We start from the raw sequence: 12903 nt of genomic DNA on the forward strand, positions 1-12903 counted from the left end.
GAAAACATAAGACTAACAGGTCTGATTACTTATAGCATAAAAGTCCCATGTCTCCAAGATCCAAGGCGACTCCATGGAGAGGTTCACGTGGGCACTGTGCATACAATGGACCTTCATGTGGTCAAGGAACACTGAGCTCAGAGATGTGGCCAACATGGTAGCAAGCAGAAACCAGCCTGCTGTTTGATGTGGGTGGTAAGCATTGTTTCATCTGTCAGGGTTGCTCATTAACCTACAACCGTGACAAACAGCCCTTCCAAAGAACAGTCAGAGCCTTAACCTTTATTGCCTACCCAGAAGGCATGTGTGGAGACAGTCGGGCTACATGGCAAAGTGTTGCGACAGCCAGTGACTCACCCACGCTCTAATGATCCCTACAGAGAGTGGCTAGCCATCTCCTTGCTGGTGTAGCCAGGGTCCCTCTCCCAGCACCTGTTCTTGTCTCTGCATGGATTAGCACCCTGACTGCACCTCTGCAATATGGACAGTGAGACCCAACTGATTCCCTGGTGAACTTGGAGACAAGCTTAGGAAACCAAAATGTAACCGAATAATGTGAGAAATGACAGTCAGTGTTGTTATTGTGTCATCCACAAAAACAGGAAGACTCTTGGGATACAAAAGGCGGGCTTCATGTTGGATTATAACTGTAGGGGTTAATGTCACTTATTGTATAGCGAGTAGGTAATTTTTCTTTAAAAAATATAGATTCAAGCTGGAGAGGTGGTTTGGTGATTAAAGGCACTTGTTGTAAAGCCTTACAGGTTGGGTTCAATTCCCCAGTATCCCTGCAAAGCCAGATGCACAAAGTGGCACATGTGTCTGAAGTTCATTTGCACTGGCCAGAGGCCTATGAGCCCATACTTTCTCCCGTGCTCGCTCTCAAATTAATTCATTAATTATTGTTTTAAGGCTGTGGATTCACTGTAAGTTGCAGAGAGAGTGACAGGTCCCAATGTACCCTCCACCCAATTTCCACCAAAAGATACATCTTATTAATTATTAATTGTACCAGGGAATGACAATCTACTTTTCCAGGAAATTACAACTCCTCACTTGGGCCCACAATGTGGGGTTAAAAGCCTCACATGCCTGTATCTATTTTAAAACTTTGGGTCAGACTCTGCATAACTGAGGACATGGACTGCTGATCATTGAAAAACACATCTGTGTAGGGGTAGAGACATGGCTTAGCAGTTAAGGTGCTTGCCTGTGAAGCCTAAGGACCCAGGTTCAATTCTCCAGTACCCATGTAAGCCAGCTGTACCTTTAAAATAAGATAAAAGAAAAGAAAAGAAAAGAAAAGAAAAGAAAATCATCTGTCTAAACACTGGGGATGCCTAATATTTCTTTCATACAGCATGAAAGCCACAGGGAATAATTGAGGCAACCTTTGTCAGCTTTTCCCACATCCCATTCTAGGTCTCTAGTCATTATTATTATTTTTTTGGGGGGGTGGGTTTTGAGGTATGTTCTCACAATAGCCCAGGCTGAAATGGAATTCACTACGTAGCCTCAGGGTGGCCTCGAACTCATAGTGATCCTCCTACCTCTGCCTTCCGAGTGAAGGGATTGAAGGCGTGCACCACAACGCCGGGCTTCTAGTCATTATCTTAAGCCCACAGTTCCTTGGATTCTAGGAATAGTAGGTCCTCACAGATGCCTCAGCCCATGATGAGATGATCTCGAGGAAGGAGTGAAGCCATGCTTCACATGCGTGCCTTGAGACATAAAGGCTACTGTGGCCCATCATGGAGAACCATGATTGAAATGATGATCAGCTAGAGCATTCCTTAGCCAAGACGACTGCATTGTGCTGTCCCCTTGCCCCTGTCCCACTTCTTCTCTTTACAACCAGACTCAGAGCTTGGGAGATGGCTAAAGGTACTTACTGGCAAAGCCTGCCCACCTGACTTCAATTTCCCAGATGCACAAAGTAGCACATTCATCCAGAGTGTGTTGGCAGTGGCAAGAGGCCGGTCATGTCCATACTCTTCCTCTCTCTCACTGTATCTTTCTCTCCTCACATATAAATTTAAAAAAAAATTTTAAATAATAAAACTAAAGTCATTTCCCCAGAGATGGGCTGAAATATTTCCCTTCCACCTTCCCAAAACTTCCATTTGGAATAAATTACTTTCTCTCTGTCCTTGAAAATAAAATGTTAAAACATTACTTTCATTTGCTGGATTTGGAATGAGTGGACAGATTTGATGTCTTAGGGCCTGCAGAGGCCTAGACTCCAGTTCATGAATATAACATACTAACAAAACCAGAAATGTGCCATTGGGTCCAAGTCATCACAGAGGTAGAGTAGATTCGTGTAACCACTGTCATCAAGACACAGAACGATTCCATTAGCACCCATATCCTCTGCACTACCCTTAACAATCACTCGCTAGCTGAGCATCAGGGTCGCATTGTAGCCCAGGCTGACCTGCAACTCACTCTATAGCCCAGGATGGCCTCAAACTGACAGTCATTCTCCTACCCTCAGCCACCCTTTTACTGGCGGGGGTAGGGGGCCTTTTAGCTAGGCATGTTGGTGCACACGTTTAATCCCAGCATTCAGGAAGCAGAGGTAGGAGAATTGTAGTGAGTTTGAGGCTACCCTGAGACTACATAGTGAATTCCAGGTCAGCCTGGACTAGAGACTGACCCTACTTCAAAAATAATAATAATAATAATAATAATAATAATAATAAATTAAATTAAATTAAAAGGAAATTACAGGAAAGACAAATACCAAAAAAAATAAAGCAAAACATAACAAACAAGCAAAATTATTATCCACTTGCTGCCTGCCGGGGTCAGGCGTGTCTTACAGGATTCTGTTTCCCATCACAGTATCAATTACTCTTCTCACCACTGTGCTGAAATAGTTGACAGGAAGCAGGGAGGAGTTCTGGCTCATGCTCTGAGGGGACCCCCTTTCCTGGCAGGGAGGGAACGGTGGCAGGAGAGCAGGGGTGTGGGTGCCCGTCAGTGTATCTCCTCAGAGCAGGAAGCAGAAGTCCTGATCGGGCTGGAAGTAGGCTTGGGTTTCACCTCTGAGACCTACCCCTCACCAACCCCCTTCGTCCTGCTCGGCCACGTCTGTTAAAGTGGCCATAGGCTCCCAAAACAGCACCCAGAACATCTAGGGACCAAGTGTCCAAACATATGAGCCTGTGGGAGACATTCCACACCTTTCATGTAACGTTCTGGCCCCTCCCTCTATAGATCTAGGCCCCCTCATTCTCAAAGTCCCCTTGTCTTACGATTCTGCTAGTGGCTAGTAAGTGGGTTCATCTTCTTAATGTCGTTAGGTTTTAAGAAAGCAGAAGACAGCCAGATGTGGTGGTGTACGCATTTAATCCAAGCACTCGGGAGGCAGAGGTAGTTCGAGGCCACCCTGAGACAACATAGTGAATTCTAGATCAGCCTGAGCCAAAGCCAAACTGTACATTGAAAAAGAGAGAGAGAGAGAGAACGAGGGGGGGGGGGCATACACAGAGAGCACTAACAGAGAGAATGGGCACACCAGGGCCTCCAGGCAGTGCAAACAGCCTCCAGATACATGTGCCACTTTATGCATCTGGCTTTACGTGGGTACTGGGCAATTGAACACTGGTTGTTTGGCTTTCAGGTAAGTTTCTTAACCATTGAGTCATCTCTCTAGCACCCCCTGCCTTTCATTTTGTAGGTAGGGTCTCACTCTAGGCCAGGCTGACCTAGAATTCACTCTGTAGTCTCAGAACTCATAGTGATCCTCCTACCTCTGCATCCCAAGTGCTGGGTTTAAAGAAGTGTGCCACCATACCTGAACTGTTCTTCTTCTTCTTCTTTTTTTTAAATGGGACATGAACATTACTAAGCCTAACACCTTAAAGATTTTCTTCTACAAGTTAGATATGTTGCATTAATTGTAGGTTTAATTTTAACTTAATTTTTGCATAAGATGGCAGCAAGTTTTCAAATAAAGTATATTGGTGTTTGACTAATAAATGTATTCACCTGTGAGAAAAATTATGCATAGGCATAAAATAACAATAACAACAATGACAACGTAAAAGTCTACAGTCCTCTCAGAGAAAAATCGCAGCTTCATGTGACCGTTCATCCACCCCTTCCACACACAAACATGTTTCTTGCCTCTCTCCTTTCACATTTATAGTTCTCTTGCAATTGAGTTTGAAGATCAGGAAGGTTTTCTTTTTTCTTTTCTTTTCTTTTCTTTTCTTTTTTTTTTCAGGCTGGCCTGCAGCTCACCACATAGACCAGGCCTTTGCCTCCAGAATCACTAGAGTTACAGGTGTGAGGAACAGCTCTCCATCCTTCCCCCAGCTTTGCAGATGAGAAAGCCAAGGCTTAGTGGAGACAAGACAGAATGCCTTCAGCCAGAGAAGCCCCAGTGTAAAGTGCGCCCCAAGGTCCTTGTGCTGTCCCCCACACCAGGCCAGAGTATTTCCTGAGTCCCGCCAGGGCACAGGAGAGCAGAGGCCATCTCTGTCCTCAGGCCTAGGGTGGCTCTGAGAAGCCTGGCTTTAACTCAGAATCAATGAGAGTGAACAGCCTGGCCTGACGGTATAGAAAAGGTGTCTAGGGAGAAATCAACCATTTGATTGGAAAGTAGCAAGAAATTAGGCATATAGACACACATTATAGAAGGTTAAGACCCTGGTATGTAAAGACTGGAAATGTAGCTCATGGGCAGAGGACATGCCTCATGTGTGCCAATGTGTGAGGCTCTTACTTGTTCTCCAGCATTGGAAAACAAAAAAGAAAAAGAAAAAAGGTGGAGGGCTGGAGAGATGGCTCAGCAGTTAAAGGTGCTTGCTTTCAGAGCCTGATGACCAGGGTTCAATTCCCCAGTACCTACATAAAGGCAGATAAACAAAGTGGCACATGCATCTGGAGTTTGTTTGCAGAGACAAGAGACTGTAGTATACCCATTTCTCTCTCTCTCTCTCATAAATAAATAAATAATATTTAAAACGGAGGGGAAGGAGGAAGGAAGAGATGAGAAGGAGGAGGGAACAGGGAAAGGTTCTCATTTAGAACTTAAATATGGTTTAAGTTTTTAACTATTAATAGATGCTGTTTTCTACACTAAATTCCAATTTTGTTAAAAAGACAACAAAGATTGACAGAATGAAAACAGAAAGCATCTATGAAACACATTTTAGAGACAATTGGGAGAAATTGAATGTGGAATAGTGCATGATGGCATGTTACTGTCAATGGTCTTAGGTATTTGCATGGGGCAATGTCATGTCATGTCTGCAACTTTCAAATGCAGGAGGAGGGTAGCAGATACCTGTGGAGAGCCATCATCTATCTATCTATCTGTCTGTCTACCTGTCATCTATCTATCTCTCTATCTATCATCTACTATCTATCTATCTATCTATCTATCTATCTGTCTGTCTGTCTGTCTGTCTGTCTGTCTGTCTGTCTATCTATCTATCCATCCATCCATCATCTATCCATCTCCCTATCATCCATATATCATCACCTGTCTGTGGAGAGACTGAGAACAGGAGGAGCGATGATCCCATTCAATCTAGATACAGATACATTGAATATATTGCAGCATGGTTTCAATTACTTATTTTTATTTTTCAAACTAGAAAGACAGGTGCAAGGACCAGGGCATATCACACCTTGCCTTCTTTCTTCCCTCCCTCCTTTACCTCCTTCCTCGCCCCCTCACCTCCTCCTTTCCTCCCTCACCTCCTCCCTCCCTCCCTTGCAGAGCCAGCACTATCCAGCCACTGGGTGGAGCCCTTCTAGGCAGCTTCTAAAAGTCTTTGGAAAACTTAGGGAGGCTTTTTAAAGTTTATGGCAAGATTGTAAAAGTTGGTACTTCTAGAAGCCCCAGCATAATCTGTTTTGGATCATTCTGAGCTGGCGTTTGTTTGTTTGTTTGCTTGCTTGCTTGTTTATTTGTTCAAGGTTCACTGAAGTTCAGGCTAAATGTGTGAGGCACCATACCTGGCTTGGGCTGTCTTTAAATTACTATCAGTGCTTAAAAAAAAAAAGCAGAAATAAATCAAATTAAAAAAAAAATTAAGGGGGGAGGGAGGGAATTACCATGGGATTTATTTTTATAATCATGGAAAATGTTAATAAAACTTTAAAAAAATTAAAAGGAATATGCTCACTTTTGCAGTTTTTTGTTTGTGTGTGTGTGTGTGTATGTGGGTGTGCCAGATCACCTTGGACAGAATAGTCCATTTTGTGGGCTTTAGTTAAAAGTGAAGAGTAATGAAGATGTGTTTAGCTTTTTTTTTTTTTTTTTTTAATATATGAAGCAGCTAGCTAGGTGGAAAAAAGCCACTTCCCTGACCGGGAATCGAACCCGGGCCGCGGCGGTGAGAGCGCCGAATCCTAACCACTAGACCACCAGGGAAGGCATACGCAGCGGCCTCATGCGACAGTACACTAAGTGTGGACGGCAGGGCGCCTGCGCAGGCCGGCGGGCGGGTCCGTGGCGGCGCTCTGGTCCTTTGAGCTTGGAGGACCGGCTGACCGAGCTCGGCGGCGACAAGGGGCTCGGGTTGTATTGGTCTTCGAAAAGGACAGTTGAAATTGCCAGGACCGCTGAGAAGGGCGTGTGGAACAGCGGCAGGTTCACGACGGAAGGAAAAAAAACATGAACGAAAAAAAGCATGTGTCAGAAGTGGGATTCGAACCCACGCCTCCATTCGGAGACCAGAAAGCCCGCAGGGAAGGTGAGCACCTTGAGTCTGGCGCCTTAGACCACTCGGCCATCCTGACACCCGGGAGAGGGTTGCTCTCTCTCGCCCTGGTGGTTGATCTCCGTTCAGGGCTTCTTTCCCCCCTCCATCCGGTGAACCGCCTGCTGCACGCGGCCGCGGGCCCGGAGCGCCGGGACTGTGTACCCGGCCCGCTAACCCTGCTCCGCAGCGGGAGTTCGAATCCAAGGCCCCGAGTTTGGTGCGCACTGCTCAGGCGCCTGGCGGGAGACGCCCTCAGCTCAGGAGTTTTGTATGATGCTGGAAAAGAAGTCTTGTTGGTGTTTATTTTCGTTATTACCCTTAGTATAAGAGCTTTCTTCTTTCTTGTTCCTGGATAAGCTCATCCATCCCCCAACGTCACCCCACATTTCTTTCAGCACCAAACCACGAAGACATGGTGGGAGATCATAGTAGCCCCAGGCCATGGGCTCGTTCTTTCTGGCTCAGAAGGACCTGTACTGCTCTGGGTTTAGGTTAGGGAGCTGCAGCGGCAGTTCAAAACCAGCGCGAGCCTGCGCTGCAGACCAGCCCTGGGTCTCCTGTGAGACTGCGTTTCTCCCTCCCTTTCTTCGACCCCTACTCCAGATGAGCTGAGTGAAGGAGATATATACAAGCTGACAAATAAATAAATACATAAAATAAAACAAAATAAAAACCAAGGCTACAGAAATGGTAGAAGAGTTCTCTTTTTAGACTGGGCTATCTAGGAACTTCACGAATGTAACTTTTACTAAAATACTTTTCTAAAACCAAAACACCTAAACCCAGTAGTGACCTGTAATCCCAGTATTCTGGAGGTAGAATTAGGAGGGTCTGGAGTCCAACGTTATCTGCAGCTAGCTACACAGCAAGTTTGAGGCCAGCCTGGGCTACCCGAAACCATGTTTCAAGAAAAAAAATATGTGGTGGCGTTAGTTCCAGGCCACATACATAGTGACTTCCAGGTCAGCCTGGACTAGAGCAGAGACCCTACCTTGAAGAGCCAAAAAAATAAAAATACAATAACACCCACTAAAATACTTAGTGGTGAGGGCCTTCACAGAACAGAGGAAACAGCTGCAGGTCTGTCTGTGCACACACAATAACCCTGGAGTTCAGAATGAGCCCAGTAAGCTTAGAACTGTAGAATTGTGATGGGGATGGGCTGGGCCCTGATGTTAAGAGCGCTCTGAAGAACTGAAGAAAAGATAAACATCTGCGCCAGGATGGCTAGCATCCTTGAGCCTACTTCCTCCCTTGTCCCCATCCCTTGTAAGCAATTGTGATCAGTTCTGTTTTGGGTGATTTTTTTTTTTAATTTTTATTTTTGGTAAATTCTGTTTAACAAGTTCAAAATAACCAATCAAAATGAGTATCACCAACAAAGAGACTAAAATGTCCCATGGCATTCAGACATTAATCTGCTGAGTTTGTTAACACAAATATATTGCTTCCTGGCTGCGCACCAGCTTAGAGTCCCATTTCTTTGCCTCCCCTCGCCCTGCAACAACATTGAAGGACTCAGGAACCAGATGGACACCATGACAGGCTTCAGAGTCCTCAGTAGGCCTAAGTTTCTGTTTCCAGGCAAGATCTAAGTTTTTTATCTTCTGGTAAGGGTGGGTTTAACAGTTACTGGAAACTGATTATGCCATATATTCCTGTAGTCATGGATAAGTTCAATTCCCCTAGACCCAGCCCGCCAACTTTGCCCACCAAAATCCTAAGCCAACCAGAAGAGTACAAGTGCAGTTACTGTTTAAATCAACCAATCATGTTACCCATCCCCTTGTATGTTCAAATCCCTATAAAGACCCTATCCTCCCACTACTCGGGGCTCTTGTATGGATCCACTGCGTTGGTGAAGTCAAGAGACCGAGCTTAAGCCTGAATGCCCTTTCATACGTGTTTGGTTCTCCTTGGTGGTCACTGGGGGTGCTGAGAATTGGGCATAACAAACGTGAGTTACATGGCTGTAACATGTATGGAGATGAAGTGCTTATTCAGTTGATTCATGATGTCAAGGGATAAATATCCTGGCACTTGCTGAAATGGTAAGGTATGGATGTGACTGGGACTCCTGCGTTGGTATGTCATTGTTGGGGAGACAGGTGGGTTTTATGGCCAGAGACGGGTTGCCACTTTGCATGGAAAATTACTGAGAGGAGACAAGCAAGGCAAGGGGATTCTTGCTGAACAGGCCTTACAGGATTTTTGCTAAAAGCAGACCAAGGACTTAGATAGACACCAAAGGTGAGGGATGAGGCGCCTGCTGTGACCTAGGTGATCAGACGTGTAGAGAGGGCACTCCTCTCTCACCTCACTCTGCAGGTCACTGCTAAGACCAGGCCGGACTTGCCACCTACAGGACGGGGGCTGAAGTCCAGGGCCAGACAAAAAAGGACTCCGAAGAGTCAAACTTCAGTGTGGGTGATGATGGATCTGTGAGGTGCTCAAGCCATACAGAAGAGAATTTGAAGAGTGTTGTGGGTTTTTTTTTTTTTTTTTGAGGCAAGCCCAGCAGATTTGCCTTTTTTTTTTTAAAAAAATTTTTATTAACATTTTCCATGATTACAAAATATATCCCATGGTAATTCCCTCCCTCCCCACCCCCACACTTTCCCATTTGAAATTCCATTCTACATCATATTACCTCCCCATTACAATCATTGTAATTACATATATACAATATCAGCCTATTAAGTATCCTCCTCCCTTCCTTTCTCTTCCCTTTATGTCTCCTTTTCAACTTACTGGCCTCTGCTACAAAGTATTTTCCTTCTCACGCAGAAGCCCAATCATCTGTAGCTAGGATCCACATATGAGAGAGAACATGTGGCGCTTGGCTTTCTGGGCCTGGGTTACCTCACTTAGTATAATCCTTTCCAGGTCCATCCATTTTTCTGCAAATTTCATAACTTCATTTTTCTTTACCGCTGAGTAGCACTCCATTGTATAAATGTGCCACATCTTCATTATCCACTCATCAGTTGAGGGACATCTAGGCTGGTTCCATTTCCCGGCTATTACAAATTGAGCAGCAATAAACATGGTTGAGCACGTACTTCTAAGGAAATGAGATGAGTCCTTTGGATATATGCCTAGGAGTGCTATAGCTGGGTCATATGGTAGGTCAATCTTTAGCTGTTTTAGGAACCTCCACATTGTTTTCCACAATGGCTGGACCAGATTCCATTCCCACCAGCAGTGTAGAAGGGTTCCTTTTTTTCCACATCCCCACCAACATTTATGATCATTTGTTTTCATGATGGTGGCCAATCTGACAGGAGTGAGATGGAATCTCAATGTAGTTTTAATCTGCATTTCCCTGATGACTAGTGACGTAGAACATTTTTTTAGATGCTTATATGCCATTCATATTTCTTCCTTTGAGAATGCTCTATTTAGCTCCATAGCCCATTTTTTGATTGGCTTGTTTGATTCCTTATTATTTAACTTTTTGAGTTCTTTGTATATCCTAGATATTAATCCTCTATCAGATATATAGCTGGCGAAGATTTTTTCCCATTCTATAGGTTGCCTCTTTGTTTTTTTCACTGTGTCCTTTTGCAGTGCAAAATCTTTGTAATTTCATGAGGTCCCAGTGATTAATCTGTGGTTTTATTGCCTGAGCAAATTGGGGTTGTATTCAGGAAAGTCTTTGCCAAGACCAATATGTTGAAGGGTTTCCCCTACTTTTTCCTCTAGCACTTTCAGAGTTTCAGGTCTGATGTTAAGGTCTTTAATCCATTTAGACTTAATTCTTGTGCATGGCGAGAGAGAAGAATCTATTTTCATCCTTCTGCAGATATATATCCAGTTTTCAAAACACCGTTTGCTGAAGAGGCTGTCTCTTCTCCAATGAGTATTTTTGGCATTTTTATTGAATATCAGGTGGCTATAGCTACTTGGGCTTACATCTGGGTCCTCTATTCTGTTCCACTGATCTACATGTCTGTTTTTGTGCCAGTACCATGCTGTTTTTGTTACTATGGCTCTGTAGTATAGGTTAAAATCAGGTATGGTGATACCACCAGCCTCATTTTTGTTGCTCAGTATTATTTTAGATATTCGAGGTTTTTTGTGATTCCAAATGAATTTTTGGATTGTTTTTTTCTATTTCCATGAAGAAAGCCTTTGGAATTTTGATAGTGATTGCATTAAGTGTGTAGATTGCTTTTGGTAAGATTGCCATTTTCACAATATTGATTCTTCCAATCCAGGGACAAGGGATGTTTCTCCACTTTCTAGTGTCTTCTGGAATTTCTCGCATGAGTGTTTTAAAGTTCTCATTGTAGAAAATTTGCCTTTAAAAAAAATTATTGACAACTTCCATAGTTGTAAGCAATATCCCATGGTAATTCCCTCCCTCCCCCCTTTCCCCTTTGCAACTTCACTCTCCATCATATCTCCTCCCCCATTCAATCAATCTCTCTTTTATTTTGATGTCATGATTTTTTTCCTTCCATTACGATGGTCTTGAGTAGATAGTGTCAGGCCCTGTGAGGTCATGGCTATCAAGGCCATTTTGTGTCTGGAAGAGCACATTGTAAGGAGTCCTACCCTTCCTTTGGCTCTTACATTCTTTCCTCCATCTCTTCCACAATGAACCCTGAGCCTTGGAAGTTGTGATAGAGATCTTTCAGTGCTGAGCACTCCTCTGTCTCAGCACCATGTGTCATTTCATTTGTGTCATTTCAAGATCACCCCCATCTGAAAAGAGAAGCTTCTCTAACCAAAAGTGAGAGTAGCATTAACATATGGGTATGAACATTAAGAGAAATGCTTACTGGGCAGCTTGGTGAGCATAGTGTATATATTTAGCCAGACAGCAGCAGACGTTACACCTCTAGGGCTCATGACTAACCCTGTTGTAGGTTTTCAGTATCAGGGATGTATTCCCTCCCATGGAGCAGGCCTCTGGTCCAATTAGAGGGTGGTTGGTTTCCCCCATAACAGACATGCCACTATTGCACCCATTGGCTCATTTGGCCTGGCTGGCCACATTTAAGGTTTGCAGTGTCCACTGTTGAGTATCTCCACTGGTGATTTCTCTCTCTCCCATTGAACTGCATACAGCATAGCTTTTTCCAGCTTTCTGTCAGCTTTCTACATGGAGGAGGTTTCCAGCTCAGCTCCAAAAGGATTTCTCAGTGACCTTGCAGCCCAAGTATGTGGAGTCTTCAGCAATACATACATACATACATGCATGCATGCATGCATGCATATATGCATGTATGTGTGTGTGTGTATATATATATATAAATTGTTTTGAGGTGGGGTCTCACTCTAGCCCAGGCTGACCTGGGCTTCACTATGTAGTCTCAGGGTGGCCTTGAATTTATGTCAATCCTCCTACCTTTGCCTCCCGAGTGCTGGGATTAAATGCATGCAACACCATATATATATATATTTTAATGTGAGAGAGTGAGAGCGAGAGCAAGAGAGGGAGAACTGGCATGCTAGGGCCTCCAGTCATTGCAGTCGAACTCCAGATGCATGCACCATCTTGTCCACATGTGCGACCTTGAACGCTTGTGTCACTATGCTGGTGGCAACTGAGAAGCAGAAATCCAAGTGAAATCCAAGAAGGCGGGAGCGATTAAAGAGGCAAGGTTTCTGGACAAGCAGCAGGTGCTGGGGAAGGTGCACAGGAGCAGGCCTTAACCCTATTCCACTTCCTCCCAAGACTTTGGTCAACAGCATTGCTTTCCACCCAAGCGACGCAGCCCCATTCCCCGCAAGGCGGCAAGACTCGCAAGTGCCATTGACAATGGGGGGGAACTACATTTCCCGGCAGGCCTTGGGCGTCTTGACGCAGGCGCACGTCGTGAGTGTCGACTCTTCCCCCTCCCCCCTTCGACGTCTGCCGCAGTTCCAGGCTGGAGCCGCCGACGCTCAGGGGGACGGTTTCTTCTTAAAGGAGAAACGGCGGCGGCGGCGCGCGAGGTGGGCCCCTGTCCTCCCGCCGCTCTCCCGGCCGGCACGCGAGGCCGGGGAGGCGCAGGCGCAGTCGGGGTGAGGGTGGGTGGGGTGCGCAGGTAAGACCCGGGCGTGGGTGGGCCGCGGCTGGGCTCGGCTGCCGAGGAGCTGTGCCTTTTGGGGTCGATGCGCCCGTGCACCGTGAGCGCTAGATGCGGGGGAAGGGGACGCCTGCCCGCACATCCTCCGTCCCACCCCA

General features: G+C 45.3%; 2 non-coding genes across 2 annotated transcripts; both read right to left on the bottom strand.

Annotated features, from left to right (window-relative positions):
* Window positions 1–6322: 6322 nt before the first annotated feature.
* Trnae-cuc lies at window positions 6323–6394 on the bottom strand. The gene has a single exon. It is a non-coding gene; the product is annotated as a tRNA-Glu (tRNA).
* A 262-nt stretch (window positions 6395–6656) lies between these two features.
* Window positions 6657–6762, bottom strand: Trnal-caa. The gene is made up of 2 exons: window positions 6725–6762; window positions 6657–6702 (listed from the first exon to the last, which is right to left on the bottom strand). It is a non-coding gene; the product is annotated as a tRNA-Leu (tRNA).
* Window positions 6763–12903: the final 6141 nt, after the last annotated feature.

This window comes from Jaculus jaculus, chromosome 6 (assembly GCF_020740685.1).
Source record: "Jaculus jaculus isolate mJacJac1 chromosome 6, mJacJac1.mat.Y.cur, whole genome shotgun sequence".
NCBI lineage: Eukaryota > Metazoa > Chordata > Mammalia > Rodentia > Dipodidae > Jaculus > Jaculus jaculus.